Genomic DNA, 19651 nt, shown 5'->3' on the forward strand with positions numbered 1-19651 from the left:
CTAATATTATAAGTAGATTTGCAATGGTTATGTAAATTATAGTATATGCATGTTACCCTGTCATCAGAGTTCTCTCCCCATGGCCTCAGCTTACTTTTCTAGATTTTTATCGTTTTCTCTGCATTAGTCATAAGACAACTTGACATTTGCCTTCAGTCATCATGACCTAACTTCCTCTTTTCTTTAAACTTTTTATTTTATTTTATTTTATTTTATTTTATTTTATTTTATTTTATTTTATTTATTTTATTTTATTTTATTATTTTATTTTATTTTATATTTTATTTTATTTTATTTTATTTATTTTATTTATTTTATTTTATTTATTTTATTTTTTTATTTTATTTTATTTTATTTTATATTTTATTTTATTTTATTTTATTTTATTTTATTTTATTTTATTTTATTTTATTTTATTTTATTTATTTTATTTATTTGTAACTAAACTCGATGTTCAATGTGGGGTTTGAAATCATAGCCATGGGATTAAGAGTTGTAGGCTCTACCAACTGAGTCAGCCAGGTGCTCTACCCCTTGCTATTTTCTGATAGGACTCCAAGTTATAATCTCTTTAGTTTTCTTTATTAATTCCTATTTGCATTTCCTATGCTTTACCTTTACTCTGGTTCTTGTTTCAGAATGTATTAGTTTTATTTTATTTTCTGTGCCTAAGTAATATTCTATTATATACATAGTGTATTTTGCATGTTCTTTATACATTCATCTATCCATGGTCACTTAAGTTGTTTCCATTATCTTGGCTATTGTAAATAATCATGCAATGAATGTAGGGGTGTGTGTGTGTACATGTTTTTTAAATTAGTGTTTTGTTTACTTTGGATAGATATCCATATGTGGAATTGCTGGATCATATGGTAGCTTTTAATTTTTTAAAGAAATTTAGTAGTTTTCCATAGTGGTTGTACCAGTTTACATTCCCACCAACAGTGTATGATGGTGTTTTTTTTCTACATCCTTGCCAACACTTGTTTCTTGTCATTCTGATGATAGCCATTCTGATAGATGTGAGGTGATATTTCATTGTGGCTTTGATATGCATTTCCCTGATGATTAGTGATGTTGAACATCTTTTCCTCTTGGCCATCTGTATGTCATCTTTGGAAAAATGTCTAATCTGTTCAGATCCTTTGCCCATTTTTAATGAGATTTTTTTTGTTATTGAATTGTATATGTTCATTACATATTTTGGATATTAACTTTTTATCAGACCTACGGTTTGCAAATATCTTCCCCCATTCAATAGGTTGTCTGTTCATTTTGTTGATGGTTTCCTTTGCTGTGCAGATATGTCTTAGTTTGATGTAGTCCTCTTTATTTTGCTTTGCTTATTTCTGACTTCTTATCTTTGGAGTCAGATCCAAAAAACATTGCTAAAACCTATGTCAAGGAGCTTACTGCTTATGTTTTCTTTTAGGAGTTTTATGGTTTCAGGTCTTATGTTCAAGTCTTTAATCCATTTTAAAATATTTTTTGAGTACTGGGTAAGATAGTGGCCCAATTCCATCCTTTGCATATGACTGTCCAGTTTTCCCAACATTATTCATTGAAGAGACTATTCTTTCCCCATTCTATATTCTTGCCTTGTCTCTTATAGATTAACTGCATGGGTTTATTTTTGGGCTGTCAATTCTGTTCCATTGATCTCTGTGTCTATTTTTTTGTTAATATCATACTGTTATAAAAAACAAAAAAAATCATACTGTTATGATTATATAGCTTTGTAGAATAGTTTGAAATTTGGGAATGTGATAACCTCTGACTTTGTTCTTCTTTATCCAGATTGCTTTGGCTATTTGAGGTCTTCTATAGTGCCCAACAAATTTTAGAATTATTGTTTCTACTTCTGTGAAAAATGCCATTGGAATTTTGGTAGAGATTGCATTGAACCTATGTAAATTACCGTGGGTAGTATGGACATTTTAACAATATTAATTCTTCCAATCCATGAGCATGGCTTATCTTTCTACTTATTTGTGTCCTCAGCTTTTTTCATCAATGTGTTACAGTTTTCAGAGTACAAGTCTTTCATCTCTTTGGTTAAATTTACTTCTAGGTATTTTATTCTTTTTGATGGAATTGTAAATGAGATTGTTTTCTTGATTTCTCTTTCTGGTAGTTTCTTATTAATGTGTGGAAATGCAATGGATTTTTGTGTGTTAATTTTGTATTGTGAAACTTTATTGAATTCATTTTTGTTCACAGCTTTATTAGTGAAGTCTTTAGAGTTTTCTGTATATAGCATCACGTCATCTGCAAATAGTGACAGATTTACTTCTTCCTTTCAATCTGGAAGCCGTTTAGTTCTCTTACTAAATTGCTTTGGCTAAGACTTCCAGTATTATGTTGAATAAAAGCAGAGAGAGTAAACATACTTGTCTTGTTCTTGATTTTAAAGGAAAACTTTCAGCTTTTCATCATTGAGTTTGATATTAGCTGTGGACTTGTTATATATGGGCATTATTATGTTGAGCTACATTCCCTCTATATCCACTTTGTTGAGAATTTTTATCATAAGTGGATGTTGAGTTTTGTCAAATGCTTTTTCTTCATCTGTTTGAGATGAGTGTATGATTTTTTAAGTGATTTTAAAGATTTTTTAAAAATTTATTTATTCATGATAGACACAGAGAGAGAGAGGCAGAGAGACAGGCAGAGGGAGAAGCATGCTTCCTGGAGGAAGCCCAATGCAGGACTCGATCCTGGATCCCGCGATCACACCTTGAGCCAAAGGCAGATGCTCAACCACTGAGCCACCCAGGCATCCAGAGCATGGGATTTTTATCTTTCATTTTGTTAATGTGGTTATAATATTGATTGATTGGGTGACCATCCTGAATCTCTGGAATAAATCCACTTGATCATGTATATGATCTTCTTTATGTATTGTTGAATTCAGTTTGCTAATATTTTCTTGAGGATTTCTACATCTATTTTTTTCTGTATATTGGCTTCTAATTTTTTTCTGTCCTCCTCCTCCTCCTCCTCCCCCTCTTCCTTTTTTTTTTTTTTTTAATGGTGTCCTTGTCTAGTTTGGGTGTCAAGGAAATATTGTCTGTGTAGATGGATTTGGAAGCATTCTCTCCTCTTCAATTTTTTGGAAGAGTTTGAGAATGATAATTATTAAATCTTACTGAAATGTTTGGTAGAATTCACCATTGATACCTTCTTGTCCTGGACTTTTGTTTGTTGGGAAGTTTGGGTTACTGATTCAATCTTCTTAATGTAATTGACCTATTCAGATGTTTTTATTCATGATTCATGATTGAAAGATTATTTTGGGGAATTTATCTATTTCTTCTAGATTATCTAATTTCTTGGCATGTAATTTTTTGGCATGTAATTTTTTGTAGTTGTGTGATGATTTATATTTCTGTGGTATCAGTTTTAACTTCTCCTCCTTCTGATATTGTTTATAAGAACTTCCTTGGTCTCTTATTTCACTGATTTCCGCTCTGACCTTTATTATTTCCTTTCTCCTCCTAACTTTAGGTTTCATTTGTTCTTCCGTTTTTTTTTTTTTTTTCTTTTTCTAATGGTTGATCTTTGTGTTTGATATTATTTCAATCTTTCTGGTTTTTTTGAGATTTGCTTTGTGGCTTAACATGTGATCTATACTGGACAATATTCTGTGTGCACCTGAGAAGAATGTGTATTTATCTGCTTTTGGATGAAATGTTCTGCATCTATTAAGTACTTCTATATGTAATGTGTTGTGGAAACCCGTATTTCCTTGTAGACTTTCTGTCTGGATGATTTATGCATTGGTGTAAGTGGGGTGTTAAAATATACTACTGATCTAGTATTGTTATGAAGTTTTCCCTTTAAAAGGTCTATTAATATTTGTTTGTATATTTTGGTGCTTCTGTTTTGGGCTCCTATTTATAAATATTATACCTTCTTAAAGGATTGGTTCCCTTGTCCTTATGTAATGCCTTTTTTGTCTTTTATTACAGTCTTTGTTTGAAGTCTATTTTGTTGGATATCAGTATAGCTATACCAGCTTTCTTTTCATTTTCCATTTGCATGGGATACATGTATTTTCTGTCACTTCATTTTAGTATGCCTGTGTCCATATTTCTGAATTGAGTCTCTTATAGATAACATACACCTGAGTCTTATCTGTTTTATCCATTCAGCCACTGTATATCCTATAATTACAGAATTTAGTCCATTTCCATGTAAAGTAATTATTGATAGGTATGGACTTATAGTCATTTTGTACTCGTTTTCTGGCTGTTTTCACAGATTTCTTCTGTTACTTCTCTTTCTTACCCTCTGGTTTGATAACGTTTTTTTAGTGTTATGTTTAGATTCCTTTCTCCTCCTCTCTTTGTATATTTGCTATGATATTTTCTTTGTGATTACTGCGAAGTTCACATATATCATCCTATGTATATGATAAACTCTTAAGTTAATAGCTAATTAAATTTGGACATATCCCAGAACTCTACATTTTACTCCCCTCCCTTATGTTTTATGTTCTTGATGTCACATTTCACATTTTTATGTATCCCTTAAGTAATTATGTAGTTAATTTTATTTATTTATTTATTTATTTATTTAAATTTTATTTATTTATGATAGTCACAGAGAGAGAGAGAGAGAGAGGCAGAGATATAGGCAGAGAGAGAAGCAGGCTCCATGCACCTGGAGCCCGATGTGGGATTTGATCCTGGGTCTCCAGGATCGCGCCCTGGGCCAAAGGCAGGCGCCAAACCGCTGCGCCACCCAGGGATCCCTCCCTTAAGTAATTATGTAGTTAATTTTATTACTTTTGTCACTGCTAACTCTGGGAAATGAACTAGGGGTGGTAGAAGGGGAGGAGGGCGGGGGGTGGGAGTGAATGGGTGACGGGCACTGGGTGTTATTCTGTATGTTAGTAAATTGAACACCAATAAAAAATAAATTTAAAAAAAAATTTTATTACTTTTGTCTTTTGACCTTCATACTAGCTTTATAAATGATTAATCTATTTTTACTATATGTTTACTTTTTTCAGTGAGATTTTTACTTTTATATGTTTTCTTGTTCTTAATTAATGTCCTTTTCAGCTTAAAGAAGTCCCTTTAACATTTCTTTTAGGTCAGGTTTAGTGGTGATGAACTCCTTTGCTTTTGCTTATCTATAAAACGCTTTCTCTCTTCCTCTATTCTGAATGATAACCTTGCCAGGTAAAGTATTTTTGATTGGAAGTTTTTTCCTTTCAAACTTTGAATACTTCATGCCACTGTCTTCTGGTCTACAAAGTTTCTGCTGATAGCTTTATGGGGTTTCCTTTGTATATAACATATTATTTTTCAGTTTTTAAGGTTCTCTCTAAAACTATTGACATTTTAATTAGAATGTGTGTTGTTTTGTATATCTCACTGGGCTTCATAGACCTACATGATTGTTAACTTTGCCAGATAAGCAAAATTACTAGTCATTATTTCTTCAAAAAGTTTTGTGTCACTTTCTTTTTCTTCTCCTTCTAAGGCCCCAATAATGTGGATGTTTTTTCTGCTTGATGATGTTCCATATGCCGCTTAAGCTGTCTTCACTTTTTTAAATTCCTTTTTCTTTTTTCTGCTCTGTCATGGTGAGTTCTGTTACTTTTGTCTTCTAGCTTGCTGATCTGTTCCTCTGCTTCATCCAGTCTGCTATTGAGCTCTTCTAGTATGTTTTTCAGTTCAGCTATTATATTCTTCAGTTCTGACTTCTCTTTGGTACTTTCTTATATTTTCTATCTTGTTATTGTAGTGTTCATCTATCCTTCTGACTTCAGTGAGCATCTTTATAATCACTATTTTGTTTTCATACTTTCACCTCTGATTTTATTTGCTTTTCCTCTCTCTCTCTTTTATTTTGTTTATGAGTCTGAACAAAAGTTCATCAATTTTGTTTTTTTTTTTCAATTTTGTTAATTTTTTCAAAGAACCAGCTCCTGGTTTAATTGCTCTGTTCTATTTGTTTGTTTGTTTACTCTCTATTTATTTATTTCCCCTCCAATCTCAATAATTTTCTTCCTTCTATTGGCTTTGATTGTTCTTTTTCTGGGTCCTTTAGGTGGAAGATTAGTTTGCTTATTTGGGATTTTTCTTGCTTCTTGATGTAGGCCTGTATTGCTGTAATTCATGGGCTCAGAAGTGTAATCCCCTTGATATTGAGATTACACCCCTGCCCCAGACATTCAAGAGGTATTCCATTTTCGGGCTTTGTGTGCTTACTGGCTGTGGTAGGAATGCAGTGGAGGCTTAGGCATTGGAGCACTTGCCTGGCTGGCTGCGGCACTGCTTACTTATTGATTTGGGTTAATTTATTTTAGCATGCTGTTAGGTAACCTGTATATAATATGTTTTACAATAACTTGTTACTTATTTTTCTCATATTATTTCATTGTAATTATAGTTATTTCAATATTTATTGAGACTTCAAAGCATCATTCTTTCTCTTTTAAATCATTTAAAAAGTTATGACATTATTTCAGCGTTAGCCTAAAAGGAAAAAAAAAGTTAGATTTACCAGAGAATAAAAAGGGTTGATTGATAGTGTCCCAAATCGTCTCTGCCTAATTTCTTGCTGACTGCCCTTAGGTTTAACTCAAGCATTAAATGATCAGGGGCAGGACCACATTCATTACTGCTGCTTTGGAATTGCATGACTGTAAAAAATTATCTGGCTAGTTTCCTGCTCAGTCTCTGGAACTCTCCTGCTCCATTCTTTGATGAAACTGATCTACCCACATTTACGAGTTTTTCAGTTTGGCTTATGTTATATGCCATATGGGAATTTGGCACAGGATCTTTGCACCATCTCTCATACATTCAGCCATAAATCATATGAAAGTAATAATGATGTCTTGGGAAGGATAGAGATAATGATGCCTGTAATTTCCAAAGTGGAAAGCACATTTAATCTGTTTGCTATAGACAAGTGTGCTTCTCACTATTAGGATCCTAGAATGTATTTGGTATGGTTAAGTGAAAGAGTCTGAAATATTCTCCAAGAGTTAATGTGAAAAAAAGCAAATAAACTTTTTCTTCCATCATTATTCATTGATGGCCGGTTGGGAAATTGAAAAATAAGGATATGCAAGGAAATCAGAAAAAAAAAAAAAAAAAAACCAAAAGCATTTGAGTTCAACTAATTTCCATCATATATATAGCAGTACCAAAGGTTGTTATTTTAAATGAATTAATTACTGTTTTGATTTCTATGGTTATGTAACTTTTGTATTTTTAATATACTTAACTTTATTCATTTTAAGGTCAGTTCTGCTCTGAGCATTTGGATTTGCCTGAAAAACCTATATTATCTTTCAATCTGATTATGGCAATATCAAATTTAGAAAGGGTGATTTTGTTTCTAAAACTTAATTACTTGTTTCATCATTTTGCCAATTACGTAGGCTGAATAGGTCAAAATTTCCTCTCCCTAATCCTTTCTGACAAATATTTGACCTGATTACTAGTTTAAATTTTTGGACCTAGCTAAAATAGTTTCTGTTTATCTAGATCTAACTAGATCTGTAAATCACAACTGGACAGACACTTCAGAACTACAGGTGCCAGAAACTAGTCAGTTAGTCTTTACCTTCCATTTTGTTCCTTATCAAATTTATTGCAAAGCAAACTTGAGATAAGGTTTATAGTGCTTCCCTCCTCCTGCTATAGGCAGGATATCTAGATGGACTCAGTCATCCTGGATCATGAAGCTGGCACTATAGGCTTGATGATGGAGATGAATATGAAGAAGTTTTGTCCTGATGAAGTCATAAACAAGCTTCTGGGGACAGAGGTATGTCTATTCAAATAAAAGACTTCTTTCTGACCATTTACATATTCCTTCAGAGATGAATTTTAGAGGCCTATAAGGAACTCTGTTCATACCTTTTCCTATAATAATTCCATTGGGCCTCCTATACTATATCTCATCTAGTGATTTCCAAACTTTGGGCCAAGACCACTTTGTGTCTTGAAATCAATTTGTCATGAATAGCTATTAAAAAATACAATAGAAAATATAAAGGTGAGGGCAATCTAATAAAATAATACATGTGTTTGTGTGTGTATGTGTATGTGTGTTGAGTTTCAATATAGAAACTACTTTTTGGTCATGGTCTGTTTGACACACATTGCAGATCAGACTTTGCCCATGTAAAATGTTATTAAACCTCTTTAAAGCAAAGGATAACTCTCTCCCTAAGGAATCGTGGATTAGATTCTAAAACCATATAATATATAGTATAAATTTTATATAGCAAAAAAACTTTAAAAATCTTCCAAAGACGGTGCCATGTTGTAGACTGAAAGAATAGTTCTTTCGTGGTTACTTTTTCCTTTAACTTTGTACCAGATTTCTCTTCTTTAGGCATGCTGTACATGAAGTAGTGACTCATTCATTTAAGGTGCTTTTTGATAACAAAATTATCTATTTTTGTGTTCTGGAAGCACATTCACAATGATGAGGTGCTCACACCAAGAGTGGCATGCAGGAATTGAACCTGACAGAGGGAAACAAGAGATGGATATTTGTTTGAAGCTTATTTAGCTGATGGCAATTGCTTATTCTATTTAAACTATTTTTTCTAAAGTGCATGATGAGATAGCACTGTCTACATAAGCACTCTATTTTCCATATTAAACTATAAGCTTTGAAGATAGACGCTATACTTAAAATTCATAGCACTTATTGACCACATTGTGCTTTGAATGTGGCACATGTTTTCTGAATAAATAAAATCCATGAAAAGATTATCACAAAAAACTAAGATTTAATGTTCTTAGTTAAGTAGTTATCAAAACATGAAAAGTGGTTTTAAAAATATGTATACTTGCAGTACATTTTGTCACATTTGCAGTGTTTTTCTGTACACTCTTCCTAACTTTTGATTTTATGAGGATCTTGGTGGTCTAGTGATACACTGGGAAATCTTGATTGTATTCTTTGTATACTAATTGAGTTTACCCAGTCTGAGATACCTAAGTACTACTCTTTAAACCTTTAATTTGAACTGTTACAATTCTGAAATATACTTGACTTGGTGTTCAGTTACTGCCAAATCAGTGTCCCCCTTTATTCTTGGACTTCAATAGAGAAACCTCCCTCCTAGCTTGATTCTACTCCCTCCATTCTCCCCACCCCCAAATATTAACTTAGGAGTCATCAACTGAAGACTGTACGTCCTAGTGTTTGCCAGAACCATATCATTGCTCAATGCCCTTCAGAACTTCTTCGCCCCCAGCTCCTGTGGGCCTTTGCCTTCTAAAACCTCTGGCCTCTAAGTCTTGTCTCTCTGCCTTAAAGCTTCAGACTAACACTTACCTCCTGAGCTCATTGTTCAGTGGATATCTGCTTTGCTCTCTGCTCTGCTTTCTACCAGCCCAGCCCAACCCAGTCCAGGGTTTTGAACTCCTTTCACTTGACCTGCCTGGTCAAATATACATCCATAACACTCTTAAAACCACAATGCTAGAAATAATCAAGGAGAGAAAGGTGACTTTTTTTAAGTTAATTTTGTTTTTTTGATAGTAGATATCTTAATTTATTAAGAAAATACATCTTAAAATCACATAGGAATGCATGGGTCTTCAGTTATACAATTTAGATTGTAAACCCTGACAGCACCCACCTTCCCTAGTCCTCTACAATTCCAGTCCCCTCCCCAGTGGATACTTTTTGGGACTTTCTTAAATATATTAACTAACTATACCCATTATTTGTACAAATTATTAATTATGACCACATCTAATACTATATTCAAACACTGATGATCCTAATAATTGGATATTTTGTACACTGAGTAAAATATAATTTTTATTCTCAGCATAATGCCGTTGACATACTTTCTCACTGTTTATAATGGGTCAGAATGTGGAAAATTAGAAACGAGAAGGTGGGAATTGTTTGTGTTTGGGTGGCAGAATTGGAAAGATGAGGCTAGAAACTGGGAGGAGTGATTATTGGAAAGAGATTCCAAAGTGTTAGATTAGATGTGAATTTTTCAAGTGCAATGCATACTAGCCATCTCCTCCATTGCCCCAGTCAGATCTTCAGTAACTTCCACATGTCACTCTGATGTTTTGTATAAAAGGACATTCTTCTGGATAGAATATGGAGAAAAGCACAAGAGTTTAGCTTTTCTTCTGAGAGATAAGTATATTTAAATGTAAATGGTTTTAGGACATAGATGTCATTCTGGAACCACTTCTTTGCCTTAACATTATGACTTGGAGAGTTTTTCAGGTAGGTTCATGTAAAGCTACTCATTTTTGTATGACTATTACTATTTTGAGGAGTAATTCAGTAAACATCCTTTTACATAAAACTTGATAACCATGTCGAGTATTAGTGCAAATCTTACTTATGAAATTTATGTAATAGTTATTATTAGCAATTAATGAAAACTAGTTTTCTTTAATAAAATAGTAGGTTTTCTTTAAGTTTGGATATCTCCTGCCTGACTGCCTTCTGAAAAAGCTCTGCTTTCATTTAGCAGGGACTAAAGTCCCCCTTTATCTGTACCATCAACATTTGATTTCGTTAGTTTTTTTTTTCTTCAGTCTGAGAATTGAAAAGTGATATTGCATTTAAGCAATTGTTAGTGAAGTCGTGTTCTTTTTACAAATTTATGTTCCATTTACATTACTTTTGAAAAATGCTTGTAGGTACTCTTTATCCACTTTTCTATTGGATTATTTGACTGTTTTCTCATTGGTTTCTAGGAGCGCTATATGTATTATGAATGTTAATCCTTTGCTATGTTTGTTTTTAATATTTGTCCCCATTTATCAACTTGTATCTTTTGAATAAAGGATTTACATTTTTATGTTTTGAAGTATGACATGGATTATGAGTTGTATGGCTTCTGAGTATATGCAGCTTTTGAGTTTTGTGTCTTATTTAGAAAACTTTCTTATTCCAATACTATGGAAGCATTCCTCTTTAAAAGTTGTATTATTGGGATCCCTGGGTGGCGCAGCGGTTTGGCGCCTGCCTTTGGCCCGGGGCGCGATCCTGGAGACCCGGGATCGAGTCCCACGTCGGGCTCCTGGTGCATGGAGCCTGCTTCTCCCTCTGTGTCTCCGCCTCTCTCTCTCTCACTGTGTGCTTATCATAAAAAAAAAAAAAAAAAAAAGTTGTATTATTTTCTTTTTAAATCGCACTTTAATCCTTGAAGAATTTTTTAAGGTATGGAATTAGGTCCTGATTTATTTTTGTTATTTATTTTTTTAGGATTTATGTATTTATTTTAGAGACAGAGCACGAACATGTGCTGGGGGAGGGGCAGAGGGAGAGGAAATGGATCAGAAATGTTTTATTCTTTCCCCTTTTTGGTAGAAAGAACAGGAAACAATAACATAACTCATCTTCCTCTATAATTATAAATTAATTCTCCACTACTGCTAAATTTCATGTTTTTCATGTATTAAAATATATTATTTAGCCATAACGTGGAGATCCTTTCTTTATCATTTCCACTTTTACCCTACCTGAAATTTTACCAAGTTCAATTGACTCATTTCCTAGCCCACAGGACCTATTAGATGAAGATTAAGTGAAGGAGGAATTAAAAACAAAAGCAAAACCAAAACTTAGATTAGCAATAGCCAAAAGATGTGTGATGGCTCGTTACAGCAAGAGAAGATAAAACATAAAACTCTGTGACTTATAGATTATAGTATATAGAGGAAATTTTTTATGAAGGCAAGAAGTATACCTGTATCAACTCTCAACACATAGGGCAATGAATTTTTTAATGATATCAACAATTTTAGTGAGTTGGTAATATAAATTTGGAAGCTAAGTTAAATTAAATGGGAAATTATATATTTTTGAAAAATACTCCTCATACAACAACTTTTACAAGTCAAAACCACAATGAAATACCACTTAATACCTGTCAGAATGGCTAGCATCAGAAAGATAAATAACAAGTGTTGGTGAGGATGTGGAGAAAAGGGAGCCCTATGCACTGTTAGTGGGAATGTAAAGTGGTGCAATCACTATGGAAAACAGTATAGAGGTTTCTTAAAAAATTAAAACTGAAAAAATACCATATGATCCAATAATTTCACTACTGAGTATTTACCCAAAGAGTACAAAAACATCAATTCAAAAAGACATATGTTCCCTGTGATTTACACTAGCCAATATTTGGAAGCAATCCAAGTGTCCATGGAAGTGTCAATTGATAGATAAATGAATAAAGGAGATGTGGTATATACACAATAGAATATTACTCAGCCATAAAAGAGAATGAGATCTTGCCATTTGTGACAAGTCCTGGAGGGCATTATTCTGAGTGAAATAAGTCAGACAGAGAAAGACAAATACCATATGATTTCACTTATATGTGGGATCTGAAAATAAAACAAATGAACAATTTGTATTATACCAGCAAATGCCACAAACCTGAATCAATGAAAACTAAAAGTGCACAAATGAGAACTGTATGTTATAATTAAAATATGCTGAAGTGCAGTATTTTCAGTAGAAAATAGGCTTTGAACCTAATATCCATCTTAGATGTTTTATATTTAAAATTAGAAACTAACTCTAAACTCTGATCTTTTGATTTAGTTTACATCTGTATTCGTTGAAAATTAGATTAGTCTTTATAAGGGTTTCATTGAGAATATGTCCTCTGGTGATCTTGACACTTAGATGATTGGACGGTGGCTTAAATATACATACACAGCACACACACACACACACACACACACACATGCACACACACATTTTATTCTCTGTCCATCCAACTATCTATCCATCTTGTCTAGACAAATATTTGAATCTTGTTATTATCTTATTATATGTTAGTTTTTTATCTTATTATTATTATCATTATCCTATTTGTTAATTTCTAGGGATTTATATTTTAAGAAGACAATTTCTAATTCAATAACTAGTATTAATTTTTAGATAGTGTAATTTTATATAGGATTAGAATCTATAAAATCCAACAATTTATTATTGTCTATTTGTCTGTTTGTGTTTTAGGTATCTACACTTGTTTATTTTTGGATGGTGCATAAAATTCAATGCAGAATTATCAATTTATTTAGCCATCTGGCATACCAAACAAGTCATCCACTAGAGAAGCTGGTATAATAGCTGTGAATTATTCCATATGAGTTATAAAAATTAGGATGCCTACTTTTATTCAGGAAATTCTGCTTTACAATTCCTGTGATGTGTCTGAAAGCCATATTTTCATGAGGGAAGCTACAGGTGTCTGTTACCTCAACAGTTCGTGAAAGAACATGGTTGCTGTTTCCATATATTCAAAGAGCTTCGTTGTGGTAGACAGAATGTACTTGTTCTGTGTAACTCTAGGCTTGCTGTAATAAATGGTGGCCATTGTAGAGGCAGAACTTTTAAATTAATGGTCAAATCGGCTAGCCTGAAGTGTCATATGCTTGAAACAGTATTGATTAGAAGCATCCTTGGTTAGAAATATGAGATAGCATGTTTTAGCAGTGATATAGAAGGGAAGACTCCCTTAGTGGGAGTCTAAATTGCTGCCCTCCAAAGAAGAATTCTGCAAGTCTATGATTATTCCTTCTTTTAGCAAATTCTTTTGCCTTAATCAGGGTATAAACTTGAGGCTTCAGTAGTTGGCTCTGTCGAGTTAGGGCTTTGTACTAATGGAATTGTGGCTTTCAAGCAGTGGTTGTGCTTGGCTATGAAAGACTATACTTCTGTAACAGCATAACCTCAATTTTATAATCTTAATTTATCTGTGTGAAATGAGCTACCTTTTCCTGTGCTGAGCTGATTTCTTTGATAGCTTTCTAGTTTCCATTCATTTTTGTGAGGAGGAAGCCCTTTAAGGAAGCCAGTTATAAAGCTGACAGTAAAAATTTAATCCACAGACCTTGTAAACAGCCAGATGACACAAATTTTGTGCGGCCTTAGGTTTATTATGTGACCCAGTGGGATAGTAATATACTTATGATATGCAGACTTTGGATTTCAATAACAGGACTCTTAAAAAAAAAAAGAGTAGTTCTGACCTATGTATCTCAGGAATATTTTCTCCAAATTTTTATCTCTAGTTATTTCCTCTGAATTTTGAGAGTTTTTTTGCTTCGTGCATGACCCAAAGAAGAAATATCATTTCCAGTAATACTGTTACTACAAAGCAATATATATTGGTATAGGGTTATAATTTTTAATTGTGAATGGGTCTGATGAAAATTTTATTCTGTTCTCATGAAATTAGTGTTTGGCTTGTGTAGCTGTAAATGTGCTAATTTGCTGAATATTGTATAAAAATTATGTTGAAAACCTGAAGCATTCTTGAGACATTTTATTAGGTGTTATAAATAGTGCAACACATTTCTTACGTATTTTCTACATCTGCAACAGCAATCAGACTTGGTGCATAAGAAGATATATGGTACAATGCATAAAATGATATATGTATAGTTCATGGACGAGTTCATCTGTTATATCTGTGTCATCAGTGACTTGGCATTTAAGTAGGAGAATGTTGAAGTTGAAGGATAATACAATTAATAAATCAGTGAAGGAACGCCTGGGTGGCTCAGCGGTTGAGCGTCTACCTTCGGCTTAGGGCATGATCCCAGGTTCCTGGGATCGAGTTCCGCATCGGGCTCCCTGCAGGAAGCCTGCTTCCCCCCTGTGCCTGTGTCTTTCCCTCTCTCTGTATCTCTCATGAATAAATAAATAAATCTTAAAAATAAATCTTAAAAAAAAGTCAGTGAAAAGTTTGGCACCCTTTATAGATTAAAAATTGAAGCATAAGCACCTTGTAAGTAGCTTAATTTTATCCAATACTTGTACATTATGCTGAGACTTTGACAAGTCATGCCATCACAACTCAGTTGGTGGTATTGGAATTTTTTTGACAAAAATATTTATTCATCTGGCTATCCACTAACAGCTTACTACTTAAAATAGCTCTTGACTTCAGGCCATATCTGATCATTGTGGTGTTGATTTGATTAACATAGGTGTTAATGCTGCCCCACGTTATTTAATCATCAAGCTACTATATCATAACCACAGGTTGCATTGTCCTAGATTTGGAAAAAGAGCATGAATTGACCAGGGTGGAATATCATATTTTTGGAAGACTAATGCAATCCTTTGTTCCAATATGGATGCTCTAAAAACATAAGAGTTTTTTTCTTTTTGTAATAATATCATCTACTCTTTGTAGAAAATTAAAATATCAAAGAAAGGTATAAAGAAGAAAATGAAAGCTCTGTCAAATACCACTTTCCACTTTACTATGAAAAACCTCCCATGTTTTGTAGGACATCTTCCTACACCCTCTTCTATAAGTGTGTATATATGCAGCATATAGTATTCTATATATGTTTTGCATTGTGCTTTTGACACTCTAAATATGTAATAGGGGTTTTTCCATATCAAAATAAATATACAATAGCTACTCAGATTTAATTAACCAGGTTTATATCTGTTGATGGGCATTTAGGAGATTTTTAAAAAACATTTTATTTATTTATTCATGAGAGACACAGAGAGAGAGAGGCAGAGACACAGGCAGAGGGAGAAGCAGGCTCCATGCAGGGAGCCTGATGTGGGACTTGATCTCGGGACTCCAGGATCACACCCTGGGCCGAAGGCAGGCGCTAAACCACTGAGCCACCCAGGGATCCCAGGAGATTTTTTTTTTTTGAAAAGTTTTTGCTTATGTAAAAATTTGTCAGATATATGTCTGTAAAGGGAGTTGGCTAGCCAAAGAGTATATGCATTTGTCATTTTTGTCACTAGAGCCACACTGTCACTCAGAAGAAGTACCTTCCTGGTTACAAGATACGAGGTTGCTCGTTCTTACCCTTTTGTCAACAATGAATGATATCCCTTTTCCTCACCTTTGCAAATCTGATACACCACAGAGAGTATTTTTCTTTAATATTCATTCTCTCATTGTATTCACGGCTTTAAATACTAACGCTATATAATCTGACATCCCCAAATGTTATACACTATAATGCAGACTTGAAATATTCCACTGTCTACTAGACCTCTTTTAATAGTCATTTGAACCCACTCAAAACTGAACCCCTTACCTTCCATCAAACATTTCTTGCTTGCTCTTTACTTGTATTAGTTAGTGGCTGATCCATCCTACCATTACTCCCATCACAATCTTGAAGGCAGGCTTTTCTGTGTCTCGTGCTTCAAATTAAAGCCTCTCTACAAAACTTGTTAACTTTCATCATATATCCAGAAATATACTACTTCTCTCATGTTGGTGGCTACTGCTCTGATATCGGCCTTATTTATCTCTTGTTTGGTTTATTGCTATGGCTTCTCTGGTTTCTCTACTTTCCCTTGTCCCCCTCTGTCCTGTTCTCAGCACAGCTACCTTAGCATACTATTAAATGGCAAGTGAATCATACCACTCAACTGCTCACAACTCATTTGACATTTTTTCTCTTAGTCAAAGACAACATTCCTGCAATGGTCAACCAGGCCCTGCATTATATTCTTCTCCTTCCCATTCTTTTCCCTTTTGACCTTATCTCCTCACTTCCATGCCTCTTCCACTCTCTCCAACCACCCTAACCTCCATGGTGTTTCCTGTCCAGATCACTCAGAGGGAGATATGTCCTTACTCCCTCACTTCCATCAATTCTTCTCTCAAGTCATCTTCTGAACTAGAATTTCTTTGACTACTGTTTAAAATTGCTGCCCTGTTCTTTGAAACTTTGCTATCCCTTTACCTTGTCTATGTCTCTCCATACCATGCATTTCATATTTTATCATTTGTTAATGTCTTTCTCTCCTCAGAGCTCCATGATAGCAGGGACTTAGTCTTGTTTTTACTGCTATATCCTCAGTGTGTAAAATAGGACTGGCACGTGGCACATAGGGGCATGAAGTGCATAGCATGGACTGGGCACAAGATAAGTAATGAGTGAAATTTCAAGAGTGCTATTTGGAGGAAAGCACTTTTCTCTGGAGTGTTCATCTTTTCTTATTAATGTGCTGTGACTCTTTATATTAACGGTTTATGTTGCATATATTTTCTTTGTCACCAAACATCTTGCTTTGCAGTTTTAATTTTAATGCTTTCTCTCATCTAAATATGAGTTTCTGCCAGGAAACTGTTAGAAAGTCTTTCCCTGCCCTGCAAAGTATTTAAAAATTCTCTCATATTTTCTTCTAGTATATTTAGGGTTTTATGCTTCACATTTGAAAAAAAGCTGAGTTGAAATGGCATTTATCGAAAGAAAGAAATGATAATATATCCAGCTTAATTTTTTCTAAATGTCTATACAGTTGCCTCAAAACCATTTACTATACAGTGCATTGCTCTCCTACCAATTTGAAATGCCAAATTTCCCATACTAAATGTCCATATATTTTATGTAATGGAAGCAACTTTTTCTTTGTTCTATTTTACTCCCAGCTGTCATGTTCGTTTATGTGATTAAATGCATTTGAATAAGTGTAGTTTATCCCAGATTTTAAATATTTGTTCCCCGTATCCTTTCTCTATATTTTTTATAACTGAAAACAGCCATGATTCCTTTTTCACCAACATTATGTTAATAGGTAATACTTAGATCTTGAATATTATAATGTACATTAAACTAAGAAAATGTTTAAATCTGTATGCTCTAGAAAGTAATTAATAGATTTTATATACAAAATTGTTGACAGTATTTTCCTTTGGTTTGTCAGAATATGGGCTTTTTTTACCCTTTTGTTGTATTTTTGGAAAGTTTCTAGAGTAAGTAGTCATGTTATTAATAATATTTTTTGGAACTTGAAAAATGTGGTAAGTCATATGTAAAGGGAAACTGGTGAAATTGTAATAAAGAAGCCAGGAAATAAAAGAGACAGTTTTGAGACAGCTCATGGAAGAGTGGCATTTCAATATATGGACACATGTGACAGAGGTAATTCCATGCTGTGTCTAAAAAATGAAGACTCAAAAACCATATGAAAAGTCCAAGGTTGAGTAAGCCAATATGAGGTATGATTGAGTGTATTGATAGAAAATGAGTGTAGGTTATGAGTTTGTAAAGGTACATTAGGACCATGTTATCCAGCAGGATATCTTAAATCATGTAAAGTTTGCTGAATATACATGCCTAAGTCACTTCCCAGAATTTGGTTTACAGGGCCTCTAACAGTTAATTTGGTTAATATTGTTAAATAGGAACTCCTTGCCCCATTGCAGTATAGTACACACTACAAAAATTCCAGAAGGAAAGAAGTATACTTTTTGTAATGTGGGTTGAAAATTGAAGTCCAGAGTTCAGTTTTTCATAATATTATTAGCATTAACTAGGAGAACAATAAAGAATCTGGGTGTTTGGGACTCCTGGGTTGCTCAGCAGTTGAGCCTCTGCCTTCAGCTCAGGACATGATGGCAGAGTTCTGGGATTGAGTCCTGCATCGGGCTCCTGCATGGTGCCTACTACTCCCTCTGCCTATGTCTCTGCCTCTTTCTGTGTCTCTCATGAATAAGTAGTAAAAAATCTTTAAAAAGAATAAATAAATCTGAATGCTGTGAATAAAGAGCTTTATTTATTTATTTATTTTTATAGCAAATGTATCATAAAAACATGAATTAGATGATTTTTTTATTATAATTAGAGAATATAGTTCAATTTTGGTATTTTGGCATTTATGAGCATTGTTATCTTGCCATGCATTGTAGAATAGGATTTTATACACTGACTTGTGCCAGACAGGTTAATACTGATGTGTAATAAAAAACAAGTGAAGTGAATAAGCATAGTGTTTTGTTGTGTTTTTGTTTTGTTTTTGTTTCTAAGCCTTAGATCTAGCAGGTAGTTTTCTGATGTTTATTGCTTATCAGTGAGTTTTTGTTTGTTAAGTGTTTAAAGGTGCTTGCTGCATCAATGCTTTTTGATCCCTGGCAAGGTGCTGAAACTCTTTGAGCCTTACTTAGTTTTCTCGTCTGTAAAATGAGGACAGTAATAGTGTTTTGTTCATCAAGTTACTGGTGGAATTAAGTGAAACAATTCATGTAGTGTTGAGTGTAGCAGTGAGACAAAATAAATGTTTAATGAATGTTACCTGGTTTAATTATGAGTAAATGTTTTAGTTTAATTTAGGGGGAAAACTATATCTAGGACTAAAAATCATTGGAAATTATTCAATGGAGTTGAGGGGAAAAGATGGAAACTCTCCTTTTTACCAGTTTCCTTTCATTATGTTGAAAATGTTGTACTAGCAAGAAAGTTCAGTCTTCAGAGAAATTGTATATCATTTTATTCTGCAAAGTAAATCTCGAGAAGTCTGTGTGTATTCAGATTAGCATTTTGAGATTATAGAAACAATTTCCTTTATTTTTTTGAATATTTTCTTTATTTATTTGAAATAGAGTGAGAGCAAGAGAGCATGTGCGAGGGTGGAGGTGGGGGAAGGTAGAAGAGAGATAGAGAGAGGGGGAGAGAAGCAGGCTCCTCTCTGAGCAGGGAGCCCAATGTGGGGCTCAATCCCAGGACCCTGGGATCACACCCTGAAACAAAGGCAGACACTCAATTGACTTAGCTACCCAGGTTCCCTCCTTTATTATTTATCAAATTTATAATTAATGTGAGAATTTAAAAATACAGTGATTTTTCTCCTGTGAACATGGCATATTTGTGTTTACAGTTTTATGGTGAAA

General features: G+C 33.8%; 1 protein-coding gene across 9 annotated transcripts in view; it reads left to right on the plus strand.

The window, feature by feature from the left end:
- The window catches only part of PRDM5 (PR/SET domain 5), a 200146-nt gene that overhangs the window by 106089 nt on the left and 74406 nt on the right, over positions 1 to 19651 (plus strand). The gene's annotated exons all lie outside the window — the stretch shown is intronic.

This window comes from Canis lupus, chromosome 19, assembly GCF_003254725.2.
Source record: "Canis lupus dingo isolate Sandy chromosome 19, ASM325472v2, whole genome shotgun sequence".
Lineage (NCBI taxonomy): Eukaryota > Metazoa > Chordata > Mammalia > Carnivora > Canidae > Canis > Canis lupus.